The sequence below is a fragment of the Periplaneta americana genome, chromosome 4 (genome assembly GCF_040183065.1).
Source record: "Periplaneta americana isolate PAMFEO1 chromosome 4, P.americana_PAMFEO1_priV1, whole genome shotgun sequence".
Taxonomy (NCBI): Eukaryota; Metazoa; Arthropoda; class Insecta; order Blattodea; family Blattidae; genus Periplaneta; species Periplaneta americana.
The window spans coordinates 75026911-75050911 of record NC_091120.1 but is presented as its reverse complement, the minus strand read 5'-3'; the positions used below and the strand labels follow the sequence as shown (position 1 = coordinate 75050911).

The following is a 24001-nucleotide window of genomic DNA, read 5'->3' as shown; positions in this document are numbered from 1 at the left end:
GAACGAAAGAACAAACAAACAAACAAACAAACAAACAAACAAACAAACAAACAAACAAACAAACAAACAAACAAACAAATAAATAAATAAATAAATAAATAAATAAATAAATAAATAAATAAATAAATAAATAAATAAATGTACGAAGAAACAAAGAAACGAACGAACGGAAGAACAAATAAATAAATAAATAAATAAATAAATAAATAAATAAATGAACGAACAAACAAAGAAACGAACGGACGAAAGAACAAATAAATAAATAAATAAATAAATAAATAAATAAATGAACGAACAAACAAACAAACGAACGAAAGAACGAACGAACGAACGAAAGAACAAACAAACAAACAAACAAACAAACAAACAAACAAACAAATAAATAAATGAACGAACAAACAAAGAAACGAACGAACGAAAGAATAAATAAATAAATAAATAAATAAATAAATAAATAATTAAATAAATAAATAAATAAATAAATAAATAAATAAATAAATAAATAAATACATTTTGGGAATATAAACAAGCAAGGACTACTTTTTGTGTGATAAATGCCTTTTATTATTCGATGAGAAGCTTTTGTCATCCACTTTGTCCAAAAAACCTGAATTTATAACACAGTAAGTTATATTACAGGTGTTCTTTACGGTTGTGAAACTTGGATTCTCACTTTGAGAGAGGAACAGATACTATGGGTGCTTAAGAATAAGGTGCTTAGGAAAATATTTGGGATTAAGAGGGATGAAGTTACAGGAGAAGGAAGAAGTTACACAATGCAGAACTGCACGCATTTCATTCTTCACCTAACATAATTAGGAACTTTAAATCCAGATTTTGACATGGACAGGGCATGTAGCACGTATGGACGAATCCAGAAATGCATATAGAGCGTTAGTTGGGAGGCCGGAGGGAGAAAGATCTTTGGGAAGACTGAGACGTAGATGAGAGGATAATATCAAAATGTGTTTGGGGGAGGTGGGATATGATGGTAGGGACTGGATTAATCTTGCTCAGGATAGGGACCAATGGCGGGCTTATGTGAGGGCGGCAATAAAGCACCGGGTTCTCTGAAAGCCGTTTGTACGTAAGTATATTTTGTCTTTTCAAAATAATATTCCTCCCCACTTGATAAGTGACTTTTGTACCACATAGTATTATTATAGCAATATAATATTATGTTCTAACCTGTTTTGCTTATTCCCTGTTGGTTAGTAGGCCTACATTAATATTAATACAATTAGTCTAATAAATAAATAATAAGCATTATTATTATTTTTAGTTGGTTATTTAACGATGCTGTATCAACTACGAGGTTATTTTATGTCGATGAGATTGGTGATAGCGAGATGGTTTTTGGCGAGATGAGGCCGAGGATTCGCCATAGATTACCTGGCATTCACCTTACCGTTGGGGAAAACCTAAAAAAAAAACCCAATCAGATAATCAGCCCAAGCGGGGATAGAACCCGCGCCCGAGTGCAACTTCAGATCGGCAGGCAAGCGCCGACTGAGCCACGCCGGTGGCATTATTATTATTATTATTATTATTATTATTATTATTATTCATCTAAATGAGGGGTTGGAAAGCAATGTGGATAGTTAATGTTTAGGTGAGGGGTTTGGACTTTTTCCATTGCTGGTTGTCACATCAAAAATTAAGACACAACGTTTCGAAGGGTGGTTCTCCCTTCGTCTTCAGATGGAAGGAAGTAGAGAAGAGAAAAAAAAAACTACTGTTGGGATCGATACGTACAGCTATTCTGTATGACTAGAAAAAACCTGCTGTTGGGATCGTTACGTACAGCTATTCTGTATGACTGATCAGTCATACAGAATAGCTGTACGTAACGATCCCAACAGTAGGTTTTTTCTCTTCTCTCCTTCCTTCCACCTGAAGACGAAGGGAGAACCACCCTTCGAAACGTTGTGTCTTAATTTTTGATTGTGACAACTAGCAATAAAAAAAGTCCAAACCCCTCACCTAAACATTATTATTATTATTATTATTATTATTATTATTATTATTATTATTATTATTATTAAAGTAGAAAGCGAACATATTAGTGCATGTGCTGTACAGACCAAGTTTGGATCACCAATACACAAATTTCTTCCTATCAGTGTCTCCCCAGGTTCGCGCACTGTCATAGCTCTCGCTAATCGGTCACACCGCTGCTCTTGTTCCGTTTCTCAAGGCGACGATAACGATTTGTCAAATTTCATCAGGATGCAGCCTATTTGCCGGCCGGAAAGCTGCATTGTCGACGTCATGGGAAGTCTTGTATCGCGGTACCATCATTCAAAAGGCAGTGACGTCACGGGCTGACCCTGACCCCCTCGCAGCGCTCTGGACTAGAGGAAGAAGCGCGAGCGAGCACTAGCTTTTTGTTTATAAGCTGCATTCAGGAGACACGCTCGCTCGATCCCACCTCTGCGCTGTCAAGTCTCACAGGTACGTACACACGTGTTGCAGTAACTATTAACTTGTGGGCAGTCTCTAAGTCAGCGTCTCTCAGGACCACCGATCTGGTTTGTCACACGCTGCCCTACACTATTCTCGTGAATTAGTGTAGTAAGTGTATTACACTAATGCAAGTACTGCACTATGTCAGTTATTATTCTAATTCTAATTTTGATTAGTTCTATCATCATATTACATTGCGTGAAAGCAGTAGCGTACGCAGAATTTTGTCAAGGGAGGGTTATTATTATTTACAATTTACATTATCGGTATTTAACATTTTGTGTAATTATTATTATTAATTATTATTATTATTATTATTATTATTATTCATATTTGATATTTATTACTTATAGTTCACAGAAAAAGTACATACATATAATCATTGAAAAAACTTACATTTACACACTTTATAATTTTACACATAGATATACAATTTTAATACAATTTCTAAAATTAAATATTTAATATAAGATGTTTTATCTTGCACTTGCATCTAGTTTTGTGCAAGACTCAAATCATTTTATTATGTTGCTACAATTAGTATTTATTCGCTTGCCTAAGTTGTACTTCGTGTTTAAGTCTGCGATATGCAGCTAGCGTATATAGTAAATCTTAAGACAAAACAAGCGTATAAAGATACTTTTCTAATTATTTCTTATTTAAGTCTTTTGAATAAATACAAATATATATATATATATATATATATATATATATATATATATATATAATTATATTTATAGATAGTACTAAAAACTAATCCTTTTTTTCTTATCAGATTTTATCCCGTTCAATTATTCTATTTATTTCATTAATTCTTTCCATTCTTAATTTTTTTTAACCAAAAAGAGAGATAAACCTATTTGATTTTGTAACTTTTTGTTATTATAAGTTTTCTTATAACTAATTCTTAATTAATTAGTTGGAATTTTTCATTTGTAAATTTCATCCGAATTTCTTTTGTAGGTTGACATTCCAGAACAATATGAATGTCACCTTCTCTATTTATTAATATTATACTAAATTCTAATGGAACATATTCATGAACATCCTTATAAAATCTTTGAAACGTAATTTTTTCACAGCCACCCATTTTTTAACAAATTTTAACTTCTGTTTAATTGTGTATAATAAAAATGCTTGTATCATTATTGCACTTACAAAATAATCATATATTATATATTTAGTCAAAAGTATTAATGAGCTATAAAAATTCACTGTCCTTAAATTTATAAAGCAGCGGTTCTCAAACTGTGGGGGGCGCCATAACTTGACGTGGAGTGGCGTCAAATAAATGATCAAGACAATTTTTTTTGCACTTTTATTTCAGATTTTAATTTTGAATTTACAATATAATCAAAGCGCAAGCATTGCAATAAAATATTTCTAAGGAATAGAATCTCATGACTAATATGTGCTTCCTTTGAAATACACAGCCTGTCCAGGCTTGGTTTTATATTCGAGATAGTCACTCTGAGCTCATTTTCTATTCGAAGTTTGTTTCTATATTTAGATTTTGAAACAGCTACAACAGATAAGCCAATTTTGCAAAGGTAAGAAGTGGGAAAGGTAACAGTATCCAAAGCGCTTTTGCTTTAACATGAGAATAATTACAAGACTATTCACTCCATAAATTTGGTTGTGTTCTTCCTCTTGCAGTGAACATAGGGGTAACAGGAAATGACGTCATAATACTTTACTACATCGGCAGCGATAGCCAGTGTTGCCAATCGAGTTTAAATTCCGGCGTATTGAATTATTCTAATCTATCTTTCTATCTTCTATTACGGAAAAGGGGAGGCGCAGAATTATCCAAGGCAAAAATTAAAGGGGGGGGGGGTGCGCGAAATACGAAAGTTTGAGAACAGCTATTATAAAGTGTGTCCGGAGATTATTTCATTATATTTTCACATGAACAAGTCATAGACTATAATCTTAACACTAATATTAGCTCAGTAATTATGAGTAGTATGTTACTCGATTGAATCAACAAATCCCGTCATATATTTGTCCCTGTACCACGAGTAAGGAGTCAATATTAAATTATGAAAAATTTGGGCATCGTTAGATACAGTAAAGGAAAATACAAAGTATGTCAAAAGAGCTTACCATTAATTGCAAATGTAATTTTTTCTTAAATTATGAGTCGACAATTTTAAACATGTGAAAAAATTAACATTCATTTGTAAGATACTTCTTGTGATCGAAAGAATAAATATACCTGCAGCGATATTATTTAACATGTATTATAGCAATACATATTTTGTTAGTTGCAGGTTACTCATAAAAATGGATTGAAATTCGATTCCCGAGAGATTATAATGTTTGTATTATAAAAAGATCCGAAGGATAGCTTTTCTCAAGGTATATCGGTTTTCATAAAATACCGCTATTGGTCCATTGTCTTAATGTTTACTTGACTTTCACTTTGCTTTTCGAGAGCTTGATCCGGAACGGAACATTGCACTTAGCCACGCTTTAGCTCATTGTGAGCCCTATACGATTATCCAAGTTCGACAGGTGGTCCAAGCGACATTTGTGAATCCGATACTGAAAGTTGGGTCATTATGCTTCCGTCCTGATAGACCCAGGTCCCAACAGCAGACAAGTAGCCTGATTAGCCCCAGAACTTGGAGTCCCAAGTCTCCCAAGTCCTTCCTAGAAGAGCCTATATCAGCATCAGGAACCTGCATTGCCCCAAAAGACTTCACCCCAGTCTATTTTTAACTGTGGTAGCTGATAGGTGAAATTAAGGAATGGTGGAGAGTGCTAGTGTAATGATGCAGAGAAGCGACAGTATCCTGAGCAAAATCTCTGCAAAATCGAACCCGGGCCGCCTAGGTGGTAGTCTAATACACCAGCGTAGAGCCAAAGACACTGTTATTGTCTTCATGTTACAATCTCGTTGTGTCTAAATTGTCCCTACACTTAGGCCTATAATTAGAATGGTTAAGTAACTGTTTTTCTTGTTAGGAGGGAGGGAGGGAGGGAACATCCCACGCACTACGATCTGAGGTCTATTGTACACCCTCCTATATGGGATGAGTTGCGTGCCCACCGATCCTCTACGCGCACCGACCTAATCACTTGACCCCCTTAACGACCGGTCCCTACAGCCAACAGAGTCCATGTACCACTCCTGCCTCAGCAACCTCCCCCAAGGCTCCCTTAACGGTCCGAGGCGGAAGTCCTCCCCCCCGAGAAGGTCTGCCCCGGGTTCCGTCTAAGAAGCCGTCCATCATCACATGAATACAATCCACGGAGACCGGTCGAGAGATCCAGCAGCTTCGAAGGGCTGCCTGTAGAGCGATCTGAAAACCAGAGGAAGTAACGGGATGATGAATGAAAGGAAGTGACGAAGATGAGTGGGGTTCCAATCGCCTGGTAAAGTTACCTGTTATTCATCCATAGGAGTGAGGAAAAAAGCCTGAAAAAAGTCTCACACAGGCAACTCGTCCCGAACGGCAATCGAACCTGGGCCTGCTGGGTTTGGAGTTATACTCGCTAACCCTTCAGCCACAACGGTGAACTTAAATAACTGTTTGCTATTATATTTATTTATGCACTCTTCCGACCTCTAGCACAATCCACTTCTAGGATTTCCACACAACAACAAGGGCTTCCATAATCGCCTTCATAGGCCTAATTTACGCAATTTAGAGCGGAAGTGGTAGTACGATATCTTTGCTTGAGTACAGAACTGATTCAAGTAATTAACAGTGCTACGTTGAAATCAAATGCAACTTGCCAGTAAGAAACTTATTTATTAAGTTATAAATTTACTTATTAGATACATTTACAATATTTACTCCTTATATGCCATAACTTTTCGTTTGTCATGAATACAGATCACTCTTGTAACTAGTGCTGTTGATCGATCAAAATATTTAATCTATTAACTATTTGAATTTAATCGATTAACCGATAGATTAATCGAATTTTGATCGAGTTAAAATGTTTTAATATTCTGTAATACACAATTATTGTTAAATTTAACTTGTGTTCGGTGATAAGCACAAGTATTAAATGTTGTATGTTGTATATCTGTATATACTGTTTCATTATATTACAAAACAACTATTTTAATTACTTACTAACATATTTATTATGATGCTTATAATTTATTATGTCAATTTCTCCGGAATTTTTTGAGACAAACATAACTAACAAAAAGTATGAAGACTCACCTAGTTAATACTGCTTCATCCATGATTTTAAACATGTGAGTGCATTCACATGCTCCGAATTAAGTGCCGCTGTACGTTTAGCAACAATGTTCCCTGCATCACTAAACACGAAAAAAATTTGTTTCTGTCAAGCATTTCCCCACGATCGTTCAATTTAAATCCAAACGTTTCACCGAGTTTACCTCTCAAATCCTCATATGACATAATGGAGTTTACACTTTTCACAAACCACAGAAAACTGTTTTTTTTTTCCTTTATCAAACTAAACACCAACCTTCATATACAAACTCAGTACAGAAACTGCAAGAGAAAAAGTATAGCGGTCGAAACAGAGGACTGGTCCCTTTTTGTAATCGAATTATCAGATTTTCAAAAGAGAAGAAGGTAGTTACGCTCTCACTTGCACACAGTGTAGACATGGCTATTTTAAAAGGGATGAGGGGGACGAATCCCAGAAAAGTATGTATTTCATATGCTAGGAAGATGAGCTGACAACAAGGTGGATGTTTTCTGGAAAATCCATAAAACTTAATAAAGATTTTGCATTGTGTTTCGACTTTCAATAGAGGTAGATTAGGTCACTGTCCTCATATCTCCATCTCTTTCTGAAGTGTTTGTGCAAAAATTTTCCCTACGCTACCTGATTTACAGTTAGAAAATAACAGTACTATTGTGTTTTTAATTAAGAAATTTCCGAGAGAGAAATATTGTCGGAATTTTTAGTACGAGGTAGTATTAACAAAATAATAATTAATATGAACTAAACCGATTAATTTTAATCGACTCGATTATTCGATTAAATGTTTTTGACCGATTAATCTTACGATATAAATCGATCGATTAATCGATTAGATTCATCGATTAAATCCTACAACACTACTTATAACACTTATACATTAAATGAGGCATTGTTATGTACAGTATAAGGTTCGGATAAAGTAGCTGTATTGGGATAGGCTGTATAGCTGTATAGGATAGGACCTTGACTGCTGCAGAAAAAGGTAACTACTCCTTCTCACTAGCTAAAACTCTGCCTCCTGGGAAGAGCACTCCACACTCCCTAGCTGAAACATCAGTGAATGGACATTACAACCAGATAGGAACTGAATATAAATCATCAGTACTGTCGGATGGGGGACACGCGACAACTAATTAATGTTTGTAAACAAAACGCATTGACCAAGGATGCCTATCCTGATACAGCTACTTTATCCGAACCCTAGTCACGTATTATTTTATGAATTAATAAGGGTACACCACGTCTTTGTTATGAATTCTGAAATAATTCGTATACTCAAGAAAAATTTAAAAGTAAAGAACTCTGTTTTCCCTTCCGCCCTAAGTATTTCGGTCAATAGTTAGATTAAAGGCGGTTCATATTTTGGATAACTGTCGTTAGGGCACCGGTGTAGCTCGGGATTACTGCATTTGCATCCAAAGCTGCGCTCGGGTGTGGGTTCAAATCCCGCCTGAGCTGAATTCCTGGTAGTATTTCTTCGTAGGTTTTCCCAAACTGTTAGGCGATTGTCAGGTAATCCCATAAACAACCCTCTGAGAAGATACATAAATCTAAAAGACAAGTCTTTATTTCGGAAACTTAACGATTGAAAGACAAAAATGCTATTAAAATTATGTACTACCTTATGAATAATTTACACGATAGGCACTGCACGGCTTATAAATAGCATTGTTCTCCCTCTGATTAGACAAGTATACAGATTATGTTGCTGGAATAAAGAAGGTTATGACTGTGGTTTAGTTAAGTTTTAGAAGAACTACACAAACGTCTCATACTAGTTTGAACGAAGGCCACAATTACACTTAATTGTGCTGAAACATGACTAAGCTTCCAGATGTTTTTTATTACGAGTTTTATTTAAAGATGTTTTAACCGCAAAATCACTCGTAACGGTGAGATGTTGAAATGACTTGACGTACAAGGAGTATTAAGAGGTACCGACTGGGATTATAATATGCACGTGCCATGGAAGCAGTTTTGTTGAACGCGATTAGATGAATAAAGTAAATAAATAAATGGGAAAGTGAAGGAATGAATGAATAAATAAATAAACAAACAAATAAACAAATAAATAAATAAACGAATAAACAAACAAATGAACAAACAAACAAATAAGCAAACAAATAAACGAATAAACAAACAAATGAATAAACAAACAAATAAATAAATAAATAAAAATTAATATGAGTAATTATAAATGAATAAATAATCATACGTAAATAATATAAGTAAATAAATACACTAAGAAATATTGTGTTTATAAAGAGACAGAGAGGCGTGGGAAATTTTAATTACATCCTGTAATTAGGCAGTTCATCAGTTATCGACATTTTACGAAAGTAAGATTCAGTCCCCTGTAAATCGTCTCAAATTTTGTAGTAGCTGTGAAACAAGTTTTTTTTATCAGTGAGTTTAATTAATTTGTTATTATTTAACTCTTGTCTTTTGGATCCTAATTATTTCTAAGGGGGAAGTTATATCCAAAAGTGAGACAACTAGGTTACAGACTTGCAGCTCAAACAAGTATACGATATTCCATTTATCCCCGGACAGACACCAAAATCAAGTAGAATTTGTTTTCAGATTTACTTTCCTGTATCTCCTCATTTGTTCTTTGATTTAATAGTAATATGCGTTACAAGAGCGGTATGTTGAAGTTTTCATGTTCGAGGAAAAGTTTGAAAAAGCGAAACGTAGTTGAGCTTTTTTAATTTCCGAGAATTGAAAGAAAACATACCGCTCGTGTATCGTATATTATTTTATGCGAAGATCGTTTATTACATACCTGAAAGAGGAATTTCTAATTAGTTGCAAAGAAATCTCCATCTTGGTTTCTGTTCAATGACGGAAAATTTGCAAAACAAAAGTATCTATCTTCAACATTGTTGCTTTAAAATGTTTTCTGTGTTTACTATACTCCAGCAGGCCGTGATATACGTCTGTCTTCCCCCCCCCCCCGTCTATAAATGCAAACTTAAAACAAACGGCTTCCTTAATGTTACATGCATCACGAATTCAGTAACTTTAGTGGAGTTGCAGAGTTTACTTAATTTTTGCAAATATTTAAAAACAATAATTAACAGTGCAAATTAGGTGAAATTGCAGTGGTAAGTTTCCAATTTATAATTATTACTATATTGAACGTCTCTAAAAATAATATGTTAAAAGCCTAAAGCAGTAAAATCAATATGTCACTTAAGCGGTAAGAAGAGTGAAATTTTTATGTGTGTTAGGTTGGGAATACTGAATGTGGAATTTTAGACTTACCGCGGATTGGTTTTGTGCGGAACCCAAGCAAATACGCACGATCTCGCACAAAAATCATTACTTAACATTTTCAGCCCGAAATATTTAAATCCTTTCTTCATCGTGTGCAGGAATATTATGCTGGCATGAAATTTCCAATTTTATAAGCTTTGAAGCTGTATTGAATATTTGAATATTTCAAGAAAGGAATGAAGAGACTGTGATTTCGGAAAGTGTTGCGTTTCAAAATAATGGAAAGCGAGTTACCAATGATTTGAGGTAGTAGATTTTCGCAATCACGATAAATGCGAAATTTATCCAAATGCTGTTGAAATAAATAATTTTATACTTAAAAGCATATTAAGTGCACTGGCGTAGCGTTTTAATCCACGATAAAATACGAAATTGAATACGAAATGCGAAATAAAAGTGAAATTTCATTTGTGTTTTTTGTAAAAAAAAAACAATATATATCTTAAAGGTCCCATCACATACTGGTTCTAACATTTTTTTTTAATACAGTAGTTGTTCACACCTCCATGTTAGCCTTTACAGTATGAATAGCACAATAATATGATCTACCTGATACCCTTGTTATCTATACAGTAGTGGCGTTATTTTGAGTTTTCAGCTAATCTGTCTAGTGCCGGTGGCAGAATATTGGCTGCCTATGCGATCTCTTTAGGCCCAATGTTCACAGTTGTATGTGGTAGCGGTTAGAGATAAAATCACACCATATCTTTTGGCATGTTTTTAAGGTTCACAATGTCACTATAATTAATTAATTAAATAATTAATTAATTAATTCATTCATTCATTCCATTTCAATTAATTCATTCATTCCATTTCAATGAATTCATTCATTCCATTTCAATGAATTCATTCATTCCATTTCAATTAATTAATTCATTCCATTTCAATGAATTCATTCCATTTCAATTAATTAATTCATTCCATTTCAATTAATTAATTCATTCCACTTCAATTAATTCATTCATTCCATTTCAATTAATTCATTCATTCCATTTCAATTAACTCATTCATTCATTTCAATTCATTCATTTCATTCATTCATTTCAATTCATTCATTCATTTATTCATTCATTTATTTCAATTCATTCATTCATTTATTTCAATTCATTCATTCATTTATTTCAATTCATTCAATCATTCATTCATTTCATTTTATTCATTAATTCATTCATTTCATTTCATTTAATTCATTAATTCCATTTCATTTAATTCATTAATTCCATTCCATTTCATTTTATTAATTCCATTCCATTTCATTTCATTAATTCCATTCAATTTCATTTCAATCATTCATTTCATTTCAATCATTCATTTCATTTCATTTCATTTCAATCATTCATTTCATTTCCTTTCAATCATTCATTTCATTTCATTCATTCCATTTAATTCATTCATTCATTCATTCCAATTCAATTCATTCCATTTCATTCATTCATTCCAATTCAATTCATTCCAATTCAATTCATTCCAATTCAATTCATTCCAATTGAATTCAATTCATTCATGTCTATAACAGTTCAAAGCCCCAATTACAATAGATAGTACAGATATTTGCTTAAAACATAAAATTGCAGATAACATGAAAAAAGAGATAAAACAGATACAAATGCAAGATACAAGTGTAAATACAAATTCAAAATGAAAAATGAAAAAAAAAAAAAACAGACAAATAGATACTACCTAAATAAAAGACAGATATAAATGAAAAATACAAAATAAAAATAAATGGAAAATGGATAAGTATATAATAGCCAAAAATGTAAAATGTAGCTATAAATGGCAAATTACAAAGTAACAAATAGATAGCAATATTATTTAAAATCAACTACCTTCAGTATATTAATAAGAAAATGTTTATATTTCATGTAAGAAATGCTGAAATGTAGATCCCATGTTTTACACATTTCATTGAAATTTGAACACATTTTTAATACTGGTGAATTTTTATGTGCTGAAGTGTTTGGTTTTTTATAACATAAAAATTGACGATTTCTTAAAGGTGATGTTCTAGCGTTAATCTGGATTTGTAATAATATTTCGCTATTATTCAGTAGACCGTTGAATATTTTATATAATAAAAGTTGCTCAGCAAGTAATCTACGACTTCCAAGAGACATTAAATTAAATTCAGCAAGTAGTCTAGATTGTTATACGAAATTTTGTTATGGAGGGCCGAAATGTTACATATATGTTTCTTTACTTGGGTCTATTTATTACTTTAAAAAATTTCAACTGAAGAATCTAGAAATTGTGCCTGTCAACACTTTGATGACATTGAATTTCTACCACCAAACTTTCCATAAAATGTGTCATCCAAAAACGCTACAAAATGCTAAATTCGAACATTAAAAATGCTATAATATGCTAAACCTGTGCAAATCAAGCTTTCAGGTATAACTCCCTGTAAAGCAGATTTGAATAATTTTGAGGGAAAAATTGTTCCGGGGCCGAGCTTGACGGTTGTCAGCCCACTTTGAGGTCAGTGGATATAGAGGGAAAAGTTGGATCGGTGTCGGGTAGAGTTCCCGGGTAGCTCAGTTCGTAGAGCGTTGGTACGTTTAACCAAAGGTCCCGGGTTCGATACCCGGCACCGGAACAATTTTTCCCTCAAAATTATTCATGCTAAATCTAATTTCTAAAGTGCTATATTTATTTTATGTTGCTAAAATTTACCATGTCTACCAATAATATTATTATCGGGACATACGTTTCCAATGCTGTTGAAGATAGAGACATTCACCGTATCTTAGTAGCGTATACAACTATGCTTGGAAAATGACTGTCAACACAGACAAGTTAGGTAATTGAGGCTAAAGGACACGAGTACCGGTATGTAAGTTATATTGCCAAATTGTCATTAATTAATGTATGTTTTCGAGTTAGTAAAGTTTTGATTTTTCTTTCATTAGTTTCTTCTTCCACTATTTTGTAATGCAACATATAACGTAGGCTATTCGATCGTGACTTTTGGATTTCCCTGAACATTCCTAAAAGAATAAAAATGATGAAGACGGAAATGATGGGAACAGTGATGATTAACATTTACGAATAAAAGCAAACACGACTTCTGCGATTGTGAATTCTGTCATAATGCGCATTCTTCATCGCGAAGATCTATCATGAAATATTTTTAACAATTTTGTAATTCTGCAGACTTTCTTCTTCGTCTTCCTGGAACTCCGGTTTACTTGGAACAATTTCCTAACCTATCGATAATTTGCGTAAATACAGACAATGAGTGTACACGCCAACGTTTCAATGAGTCACGCTTCTGCCGCCATAAATTACTGCAGTCCTTGAGAAGGATTCCAGCCGTTGCGAACGGGTGTGTACAATTAAATAATCTTACTTGGTGCATTTACTGGAGAACCTCGATATTATTTGGCATCTTCATCCGTAGCACATGGTAACCAGGTTGGAGGTCGTGTGTGGTTACGTTCACGACTACATCACAAGGAGAGTTACGTCATCATGTTCTTATTAGACTGTTGTCCCTTGAAATGCAAGTAGGAAGTTTCTTTTATTATGTCTTGTTTCTTCCTCAGGTTTCTTACGTATCTTCTCCTTGTAGGCCTACATTTCGAGTCTTTCTCCCATTCCTGCGCTTCTCGAAGTCTCTCTCCTATTCCTGCGCTTCTCGAAGTCTCTCTCCCATTCTTGCGCTTCTCGAAGTCTCCCCCCCATTCCTGCGCTTCTCGAAATCTCTCTCCCATTCCTGCGCTTCTCGAAGTCTCTCTCCCATTCCTGCTCTTCCCGAAGTCTCACTCCCATTCCTGCGCTTCTCGAAGTCTCTCTCCCATTCCTGCTCTTCCCGAAGTCTCACTCCCATTCCTGCTCTCCTCAAAGTCTCTCCCAAATTCCTGCGCTTCTCGAAGTCTCTCTCCAATTCCTGCTCTTCCCGAAGTCTCACTCCCATTCCTGCTCTCCTCAAAGTCTCTCCCCAATTCCTGCGCTTCTCGAAGTCTCTCTCCCATTCCTGCTCTTCCCGAAGTCTCACTCCCATTCCTGCGCTTCTCGAAGTCTCTCTCCCATTCCTGCTCTTCCCGAAGTCTCACTCCCATTCCTGCTCTCCTCAAAGTCTCTCCCCAATTCCTGCGCTTCTCGAAGTCTTTCTCCCATTCCTGCTCTTCCCGAAGTCTCACTCCCATTCCTGCGCTTCTCGAAGTCTCTCTCCCATTCCTGCTCTTCCCGAAGTCTCACTCCCATTCCTGCTCTCCTCAAAGTCTCTCCCCAATTCCTGCGCTTCTCGAAGTCTCTCTCCAATTCCTGCCCTCCGCAAAGTCTCTCTCCTATTCCTGCGCTTCTCGAAATCTCTCTTCCATTCTTGCGTTTCTGAAATTTTTCTTACTATGTTCCTTGAAACCTTTTTCTCCTCATGTATTTCTCCTTCCGTCTTTTTCTTTTTACGTCTCTTTTCTTCTGTTTTATTCTTATTATTCTTACGTCATTTCCTGTATTGTGGCGTCATCTTCAGTATTTAGAATTTTATCTTGACCTCTCTTTCCAATGAAGAACTAATTGCCGTATGATTTCTGAATCTATTCTCTTCACATAGGGATTCTAGTTCTCGTTTTATTAATTTTGCATTGAATAAAATAAGATAAAATAATTTTATTTCTTACAAGGAATCTCAACACTGCAAGTCTTGTTTTCTGAAATCCTTATAGCAGCAGCAGTAGTATCTTATTTCTAATGTACACATTGTGTTTAATAAATCTTATTATTAGTAGTATCTTATTTAAACACGTTTTAATTTGCAGAGCATATTCAGCGTCGAAATTCAACTTTTTCCTGGAGCCATTTATACGTGCTGTAGGTTTACTACATGAGGGCCACAGCTCTAGTTCATTTTCGGAATAAGAATGCTAAGGATTTTATCGTCGTATAAAAGCAATGGTCCTCGACCGGTCTTCAACTCGAGAACACTTAGGGCCGTATTCATAGACATTCTTAGCGCGGGCTTTTGGTGGATGATCAGTGAACTAACGTTTTTCGTATTCATAAACCAGTGTCAGCGATATATGATATGAATCCTGTTTAGCACGCTAGTAGCGCGGGCTAGCGAAATGTCTATGAATAGCACCCTTAGAATCCAACGGCTAGTATGATAATCACTAGACCACTGAAATGCCTATAAGATAAATATAAAATATGCAGGCAACTCATATTCATTTTTGGATTTTTTAAATATTATATAAAAAGAATTATATATTTTTGAACTCGTGTACAAAACCTACAGACTAAGTTACACAAAGAATAGTTTAGTTTTAAAGAAAACTGATATAAATTATGTAAAAATTCTCATAGTAGGAAATACAATAAAACATTTAGCACACAGTCACCAGTTGTAAATTGAAAATTCAAATAACTTAATTATCTTAATAGATTTTCTTAAATACAGAGGCTATTAAAAATTGCCGATCAGTGAATGCGAATGTTAGATTGGAGAAAATTTGAAAAAAAAAAAAAAAAAAAAAAAAAACGAACGTACGGATAAATAGTTATTAGTTAGGGAAGAACTCAATCTACTGGGCAAAATTTTTATATAAGCAATGCATGACTCACATTTGACTTGCATATTTTCGTAGATTTCTCTGAATGAAACCTAGCGTTATGATCAGGGGCAGGTATTTATGGAGATTCATTTTATCATTTGTGTTTTTTAATATTGTTGTCGGCGGAGATTGTTGGAGATTGATTTGTACTCTTGGCGGAGATTAATGGAAATTTTGGAAAATACAATTATTTTGGAATTGGAGTATTAACTCAGTATGAATATTACTTTCCAAATAATTAACATTAAAGATTCGTTGGCTTCTGGCAAAGGTGCGGTACGGCCAAGAGAAAATATATGTTGGATTGAGACTGTATTTAACTCACATTCATTAAAAACGAAAAAAAAAGACTTGCAGTCGTCAAATTAATACTTTCAAACTATTAGTGAAATGTTAATTTCCCTTCTTTTGAGTTCACTAATGTAGTCAGAACACCTGGAGTACCATGTAATGTAGCCTACATGGATATGTTACAAATTCAAGTGTAAAAAAATAAATAAAACTCAGAATATAAAATTCGCTATAAAACGACACAATAGTAATAATGCGAATGTGTTCATATTTCGCTATTAGAACTCTATTTCGCGATTTTTCGCGATTGTTTTATCTACATATTATTAATCAGAATCACTTAATTCGTAAAGCTAGTAAAAATCTATTGTATATTTATTATGTCGTGATTTTCGCCATCTCCATAATTACCCGGTCCTGGTTATGATAACAAATGCAGGAACATTTCAGTGAACAGTACGAACAGTACCGTGGTCGTAAATCTTCCGACTAAAGGCACAGAATTCCTTAAAGCAGCAGCTTTCAAAATTTTTAGTCTCGAAGAATCCTAAAATATTTGGTTAAATCTGACAGAACCCCATTATCTCACACATATGTTAATCTAGGTCGAGATATATACAAATTTTGAACAATATGTGGGCCAAAAAACATTTCATATTTTTAATTAAAATTTTGTAGCAGTATTTACTCGTATTTTCTTATTAATACAAATAGCATTCATTTTGAATTTAAACCAGAGTTATGATTACAATTTTATTATTTTACTGTCTCCTGTAAATACATAAATAGAACTTCTAATATATTAAAATTATAAAAATAATTTTTAGGAATTACTTTCAATTAAATATGAACAGTTTTTCAAAAGCATGATTCGATTCAGACTGCCAGCTCGATGTGCAATTTGTGGTTGGTTTTAGAATGTAGCAATCGTATTCTTGACTGACTACTGACCTATCGACTGTGTTAAGGCAAAAAGGTCGTAACTCCGAAAAATTGAAAAAAAAAAAATTCCATTCTTTACTATTTATGTCCATTCAGCATATAGTATGTAAAAGGAATTAACACTCAGAAAATTATTTCTGGTACAATTAGAATTTGTGACCCTCACTCATTTAATATGCAGTTCGGTAAAACTATGTATCTCGCTCGGTAATGGGTTAGCATTTTACAGAATCTTGATTAATGATAATAAGGTTACTCTGAAGTCATATGGCTTACTCATAAAAATTATGTAGAATAAAGTACCTATGCAATTCATTTTTTAACTCTCCTATTTTTTATTTTGAGGATTATGACCTTTTACCTTAACTCCGTCATATGTTTACAGCTTCTGTAAGATGGTAGGCAACTCTGTTTTTATCGATAACCAAAACAAACATAATTCTGTTCACGACATTTAAGAGTTTCAATAGGGAATTATAGAATTTCATAGAGATTTCATATTTAAAACTCACATGACATTTGACAAACAGTACTGAAATGTTACAAGCAATATTTAAATTATTTTAAAATAAAAGAATAGAATGCAAAAACGATTAAATAATTGAATAAAACTGAACTTATTATAAATAAAAACATAAAATAGAGTTAAATGAATTCATTCACGTATGAACAACGCTCAAGTGATCGAATTTTATTTAGTTCATCCATTTTCTCTTCTTCTTCTTCTTCTTCTTCTTCTTCTTCTTCTTCTTCTTCCAGACTCAATAAATTAAATTGATTGGGCACTCTGCTAAAGGATTCCTAATCCTATCGTACATCGGTGATGAAAAAGAAGAGAAATACGTATCAATCTTTTCTGACAGGTTCGGAAATTAGTGGTAGTATAATATTTTAACTTTGACATTTCTTTGAGTCTGGAACTGAGATATTTATTTATTTTATTAGGTTATGTTTCGACGCAGTATCAACATCTAGGTTATTTAGCGTCTGAATGAAATAAAGGTGGTAATGCTGGTGAAATGAATCCGGGGTCCAGCACCGAAAGTTACCCAGCATTTGCTCGTATTGGGTTGAGGGAAAACCCCGGAAAAACCTCAACCAGGTAACTTGCCCCGACCGGGATTCGAACCCAGGCCACCTGGTTTCGCGGCCAGACGCGCTAACCGTTACTCCACAGGTGTGGACGAACTGAGATAAGTGGGAAAACATTTTAAGACTACTTTTCACAAGATGTTTTTTTCAAACACTAAATTAATTTTTGGAAGCTACAACTTTGTCTATGGAAATCATGCTATATTCTTGGGACTTTGCACGCTGGCGGTCAGCACTTTCAGCTGTTCATAAATATCTGCAAGGTTTGCAAGTTTTATTATGCAAGTATTCACCTTAAAGAAAATTTCTGAAAAGTATGTAATTTGTTCTCTAACGAAAACGAGAACCTCAACTAAAGTTTCAGATATCGCATTATTACTTCTCTCCTTTATAACAATCTCTGGGGCACCCATTTTCTCCTCTATGTTTGTTTCAGATGCTTGCAAAAAATAAAATTTCTATTCCTTCCCCCTTGTACTAAAATTTGTTGTAAATGGTAAGAACTGGGATTTTTGCGAGAAATTCCCAGCTTAGAGTCGCGGAACCTCGACTGAAAACCATTACCTTAATGAGTACATGGCAGCAGAAGTCGCTCATTTAACACTGTCACAGCATAGCAATTCTAATTCATTTAACAAAAGTGGTGTATCTCCAACTAGTGACCTTGTGTCGTTAACGAGCTGAAACTTTAAAGTAAAAGGGGCATAAATGTACGTTTTACATACATGTTCCGCTGCAGCAAGATCATAGTATGTTGTGCATTTAGATATGGAATCGTGTTATTTATATTGAAAGAATACAAAGGAGAAGAAATCTGGGATGAGTGTATAAGGAAATAAAAGAAGGATTTCGAAATACGCCCAGATATAACTTACGATATAAAGCGGTAAAGTCACAAGATCCGGTTCTGACAGTCCCTGAGGATATGTTGTAACCCTAGCCTGCTTAAATTCCTAATGTTAAAGGTGAAAAGTTTACTCCCAAGAAGAATGTTTATCTTGCGAAATCACATTCTTGTCTGTATGTATAGGCTATACTTCATATCTAGTTAATATTATGTTTTATTTAACGACGCTCGCAACTGCAGAGGTTATATCAGCGTCGCCGGATGTGCCGGAATTTTGTCCCGCAGGAGTTCTTTTATATGCCAGTTAATCTACTGACATGAGCCTGTAGCATTTAAGCACACTTAAATGCCATCGACCTGGCCCGGGATTGAACCCGCAACCTTGAGCATAGAAAGCCAGCGCCAACCAGGTCGGCTCATATCTAGTCATTTGATTATATTTTAATGAAATAAATTGATTTTAGCAATATTTTATTTGACAGACCCTTCAAATTAAAGCTGTGACATAACAATAATGATGTAATGATGGATTGAAAATGGCAAGGATACCAAAGTATCTGTCCCATACCCTTAAAGTTCATCATCATCATCATCATCATCATCATCATCATCATCATCATCATCAACCACAGGGATTAGGCCTATTGGCCTGTTCCGTCTTCAAAGTTTATGTCGTCTATCCATCTTGTTCTTGGTCTACCAACATTTCTGTGTCCTCTTGGTTCATAGTTCAGTATTACTTTAGGTAACCGGTCGTCATTCATTCTTTTTATATGTTGATACCAATTATGTTCTTGTCGTTGTATTATCTCAGTCAAATTAAAAATATTTAGTTGTATATTTTTGTTCTTTTGATGATCTAAACGAGTGAGACCAGCAACACTTCGAAGGAGTTTCATTTCGCTGGTTTCAATTTTCTTTTTAGTTGCTCGGTTTATAGACCAATTTTCTGAACCATAGGTTAATAGTGGGACAGCTAACATTGTATAAAATTTTAGTTGTGTTGAACGTTGTGTTTTATTTTTAAGGTCCTTCGTATTGTTCCACACATCTGTTGAAATTTACCCATTTTATTTTTGACGTCTTGTTCTTTTAAGTATGATATATTGCAGCCTAAATAGTTAAATGAGGATACTTGTTCTATGATCTCATGAATTAAAACTATTTTACATCTTCTGTGATCAACTCCTTCAAATGCCATTGTTTTTGTTTTATGATTAGAAATTTTAAGATTATATTTTTCCATTATTAATTGTAGTTGATAAGCTGCCACCTGTAAGTCATCCTCCAATTCTGCCATCAAAATCTGATCGTCAGCAAAAAGCATGGACTTCAATAATGTCGTGCCTATATTTATGCCGGTTGCTATTTTATTCCGCCATTCTTCTGTGGTTTTATCTATGTATATATTGAAGAATGTTGGAGATAATGGGCAGCCTTGTTTAACACCCTGATTTACAATTATTGTATCACTTGTCTTGTTTCCTATTCTTACTGATATTCTTTCCTCGTATAAGCTTTTAACCATTTTCACTAGGTGTGTTGGATATCCTTCTTTGGACAATAAATTCCATAACTTATTTCTTAAAACCTTGTCAAAGGCTTTTTCGTAATCCACGAACAATATGTATGTAGGAAGATTAAATTCTTCCTTAAAGTTATATAAAATATATACAAAGTAGATTATACAGGGTGTCTGAGGAGGAATATAAAATACTTCAGGATAATGCAGTTCGAGTTAACCTACATCGATTTAACTCGACGTACCTATGTCCGAAGTGTAATGGAGAAGGGCATTGTAAACGTATATCTACGTTTTAGAACATTATTGAAAATACTGGTTCTTGTGCTGTTCCAATAAATTTATTTCATACTAGCCGTACCCGTGCGCTCCGCTGCACCCGTTAGAAATAAATATAAAGTAATTACATAATTAAAATAAGACATTTGATCCAGGGAAGATTTGTGTTTGATAGAAGGATAAATCGTTTAATATGTTATTTAATTTAAATTGTATTAAAATAATTAAAATGCGATCATTTTGGTCCAGAGACCACTCATTTGGTGCAATGACAATTCCTTTAACATGTTTGTTAATTTTTATTACATGCATCCATACTTTAATGAAGACTGACATATCATTTAAATTTAATGTGTATACTTTATTTTACTTGCTATAGGTTTCCATTGAATTATGATAACTTAATTTTAACCCTTGTTTCCTATATTATATTATATTATATTACAATACATTATATTATATCAGAAGTTACTGTAATAACATTATAGCATTATGTCCATCTAGAGAAACTACACTTTCCAATGGTGAAATAATAATTAATTATAGGCCTACAAATCGGTTAATTTAGCTTCCGATATTACTTCATACAAACACAGAAACATTCTCTGTAGGCTATCTTTCATAGCTTTCGATTGTTGCTGTCCAAGGCCCCTTATAGACGAAGTCATTTGTTTTTTATTTCATTATACGGCCTTAGATGGCAGTTATTTTAATTTTAAAACTCATTTATCTCATTAAGTATCAGTTCTATCAAACATTTTCAAGGAATAAAACTTGTCGAAAATTATTTTTAAAGAAACTTGTGTTATGTAACATTTTTCACAAAAATCAATAATAAGCGAGATATTTCGATTTATTTAATTCCAGCCCCCATATAACCCCCCTTTTAAATAATGTATTTTCAATGCCATATAGCCTAAAATCTAAGTTACAATGAACATAATTTATATTCCAATTTTCATAGAAATCCGTTCATCCATTATCGCGTGAAAAGGTAACAGACATACAGACAGACAGACAGACAGACAGACAGACAGACAGACAGACAAAAATTAAGAAAAAGCGATTTTCGGTTTCGGGGTGGTTAATTATATATGTTAGGACCAATTATTTTTGGAAAATTGAAAATTACCAGAAAAATTTCGGCTACAGTAGGAAAATAAAATAATTACAAAAGACAGATTACTAAGGTTGCCTTTTTTTATGGATTCCATGAATTGTATCTCAGTTGCAGGAATCGCCATAGCCTACACGTGAACGGGACACTCCAGTACGTGAAGCTATTCTCCGAGTTCTTCGGTGGACTGTGCGGTATGTTATAGTATTTTTTTAATATTAGGTATGACACTTTTTTTTCCTAAGTTTTGTAATGTATAAAACTCACAAATATTACCAAATCAAAATTTTGTTGCAGGGATTTATAGACAATACAGTTTTAAGCTTAAGTACAAATTTCATATTTTTACTCCTAATGGTTGCAGAGAAAAAGGTACAGGGACATCATTTTATTTTTACTAACATTTTTAATATTAACCTGGCTATATCTTTGGATTAATGGTTCATAGCCGGAAACATTGTTTGTTACCCCCTTCCACGATTGAAGTTCGATGATTCTGGCGTAAAATACAAACACATCAATTTATTAAGTATAGGAGGGAAGAAAAGTAGTTTATCCATTTACGTAAACTAGGAGATATCGTAATTCTGAGTTTGATAATTTTCATTAGGTTTTTGTTTAATCAAAATACAGTACAGTATTAACAATAAGTGTTTTTACTCATGAACTGAGTTATCCATGCGAACGTATTCATTGTGCAGTGTATATTATACTGTCTACAGTACATTAAGTGTGCTTAAATGCGACAGGCTCATGTCAGTAGATTTACTGGCATGTAAAAGAACTCCTGCGGGACAAAATTCCGGCACATCCGGCGACGCTGATATAACCTCTGCAGTTGCGAGCGTCGTTAAATGAAACATAATATTTTCTACAGCATATTAGCGTACAATATGGGCTAGAGAATGAAGTTAAATTGAAAAATAATCATAATATGGATATTCAAACACATTTTTGAAAATGGTGGCCGTTCATTTAGATACAGGCTTCAGTTCTAATGTGCATATTATCGCACTATAGAATAATGCATCTAATTCCAATTACCAATTTCGTCCTTCGTACAAGTAACTCATGTTGAAATAATTCTATACCTATTATATATATGAATACCTTACGTACTGTAAATTCAATCTTCACCTCTGTCCGACTCGCACAGATAACATTACTCAGACATGCTATCTATGTCCGTCCAAGTGGTTATGTCGTACTGTCATCCTCTGAGGAGTTTAGTGTTGAGAGGAATGCGGTTCCGACTAGCCTAGCGCGGTACTGGAGTGGCAGGGAACAGTGACAGCGGCAGTCTGGAAGGAAGTACAATCATACTGAAAACATTTCACTCGTATATAGAGTACCTAACACGTGCACACAGTCAGACTACTACAAACTGAAGACTGCATATTTTTGGACGATTAATACTTCCCACTCCGCTCGGCTCGGCATGGCTGTAGCAACAAAATAATCTACCTGCAACCTCCCCGCACCGATGACAAGAATACCTCAGGTCCCAGCACTAAACTCGTCGGAGGAAGACAGGAAAGGGGGGAAATCACGTGACAGTTAATTACTTTTATTTAAGTTATTTTAAACAGTTGCGGGTGAGGGAAATCGGGATGCGACGTAGGCAAACGGACGACAGTACCTGTGCGAAAATATGATTCAATATTGAAAACTCTTTTGTCACTGGAAAACGCGAACATATTTCTGGAACGTACTATACTCACTAACTCAATACTGTTTGTGTTTACTACGACCTTAAGGCGACTTTGACTGTATACGCTTGGTTCTGTGAGGAGTACAGTTGGAAGTTTACTAGTAGAGGGGGTGGGAGTGAAGTACATTAAAAAATTCAGATACAATAAAAATTGAAGTAAAAATAAAATGATGTCCCTGTACATAAGCATTGAAAAATGTAAGTTATAGTGCTATATATATATATATATATATATATATATATATATATATATATATATATATATATATATATATATATATATATATACTATCTCACTTCAGACAGTGCACTCAATGTTCTCAATATCCATAAGCAAGTGGTAAGCCACAGCTTCCTAGCACGTTTGCCTATCTAAATTCCAAGAAAATTTCTATAACACAGAATCTCCAAAATGGTTAATGAAATGGGCAGTGGCACATTGCGCCACGCTTTGGTACTTAAATTTTAAAGACCACTTAGGTCCTTCAGAGAAGCAAAATATTTCAGTATTTAATACAGAAAAGTATGTACTATTTATTAAAGTAATAATAAAATTTCCATTTTTGTCACAATTTCGTCTCTGTTTAGCCTTAATGTAAAGCCGAGATAGCTTAATTCTCGACAACGTTAATTAAAATTCAACATTTGCTTAATTTCAATGACAGTGTTGTGGCTATATTCCCTTTAATTAACAATT

At 34.1% G+C, this 24001-nt stretch overlaps 1 long non-coding RNA gene across 1 annotated transcript; it reads left to right on the top strand.

The window, feature by feature from the left end:
• The first annotated feature begins 2248 nt into the window (after positions 1-2248).
• On the top strand, positions 2249-21788 carry LOC138697958 (uncharacterized). Its single transcript, XR_011331639.1, has 2 exons — positions 2249-2454; positions 21705-21788. It is a non-coding gene; the product is annotated as an uncharacterized lncRNA (long non-coding RNA).
• Positions 21789-24001: the final 2213 nt, after the last annotated feature.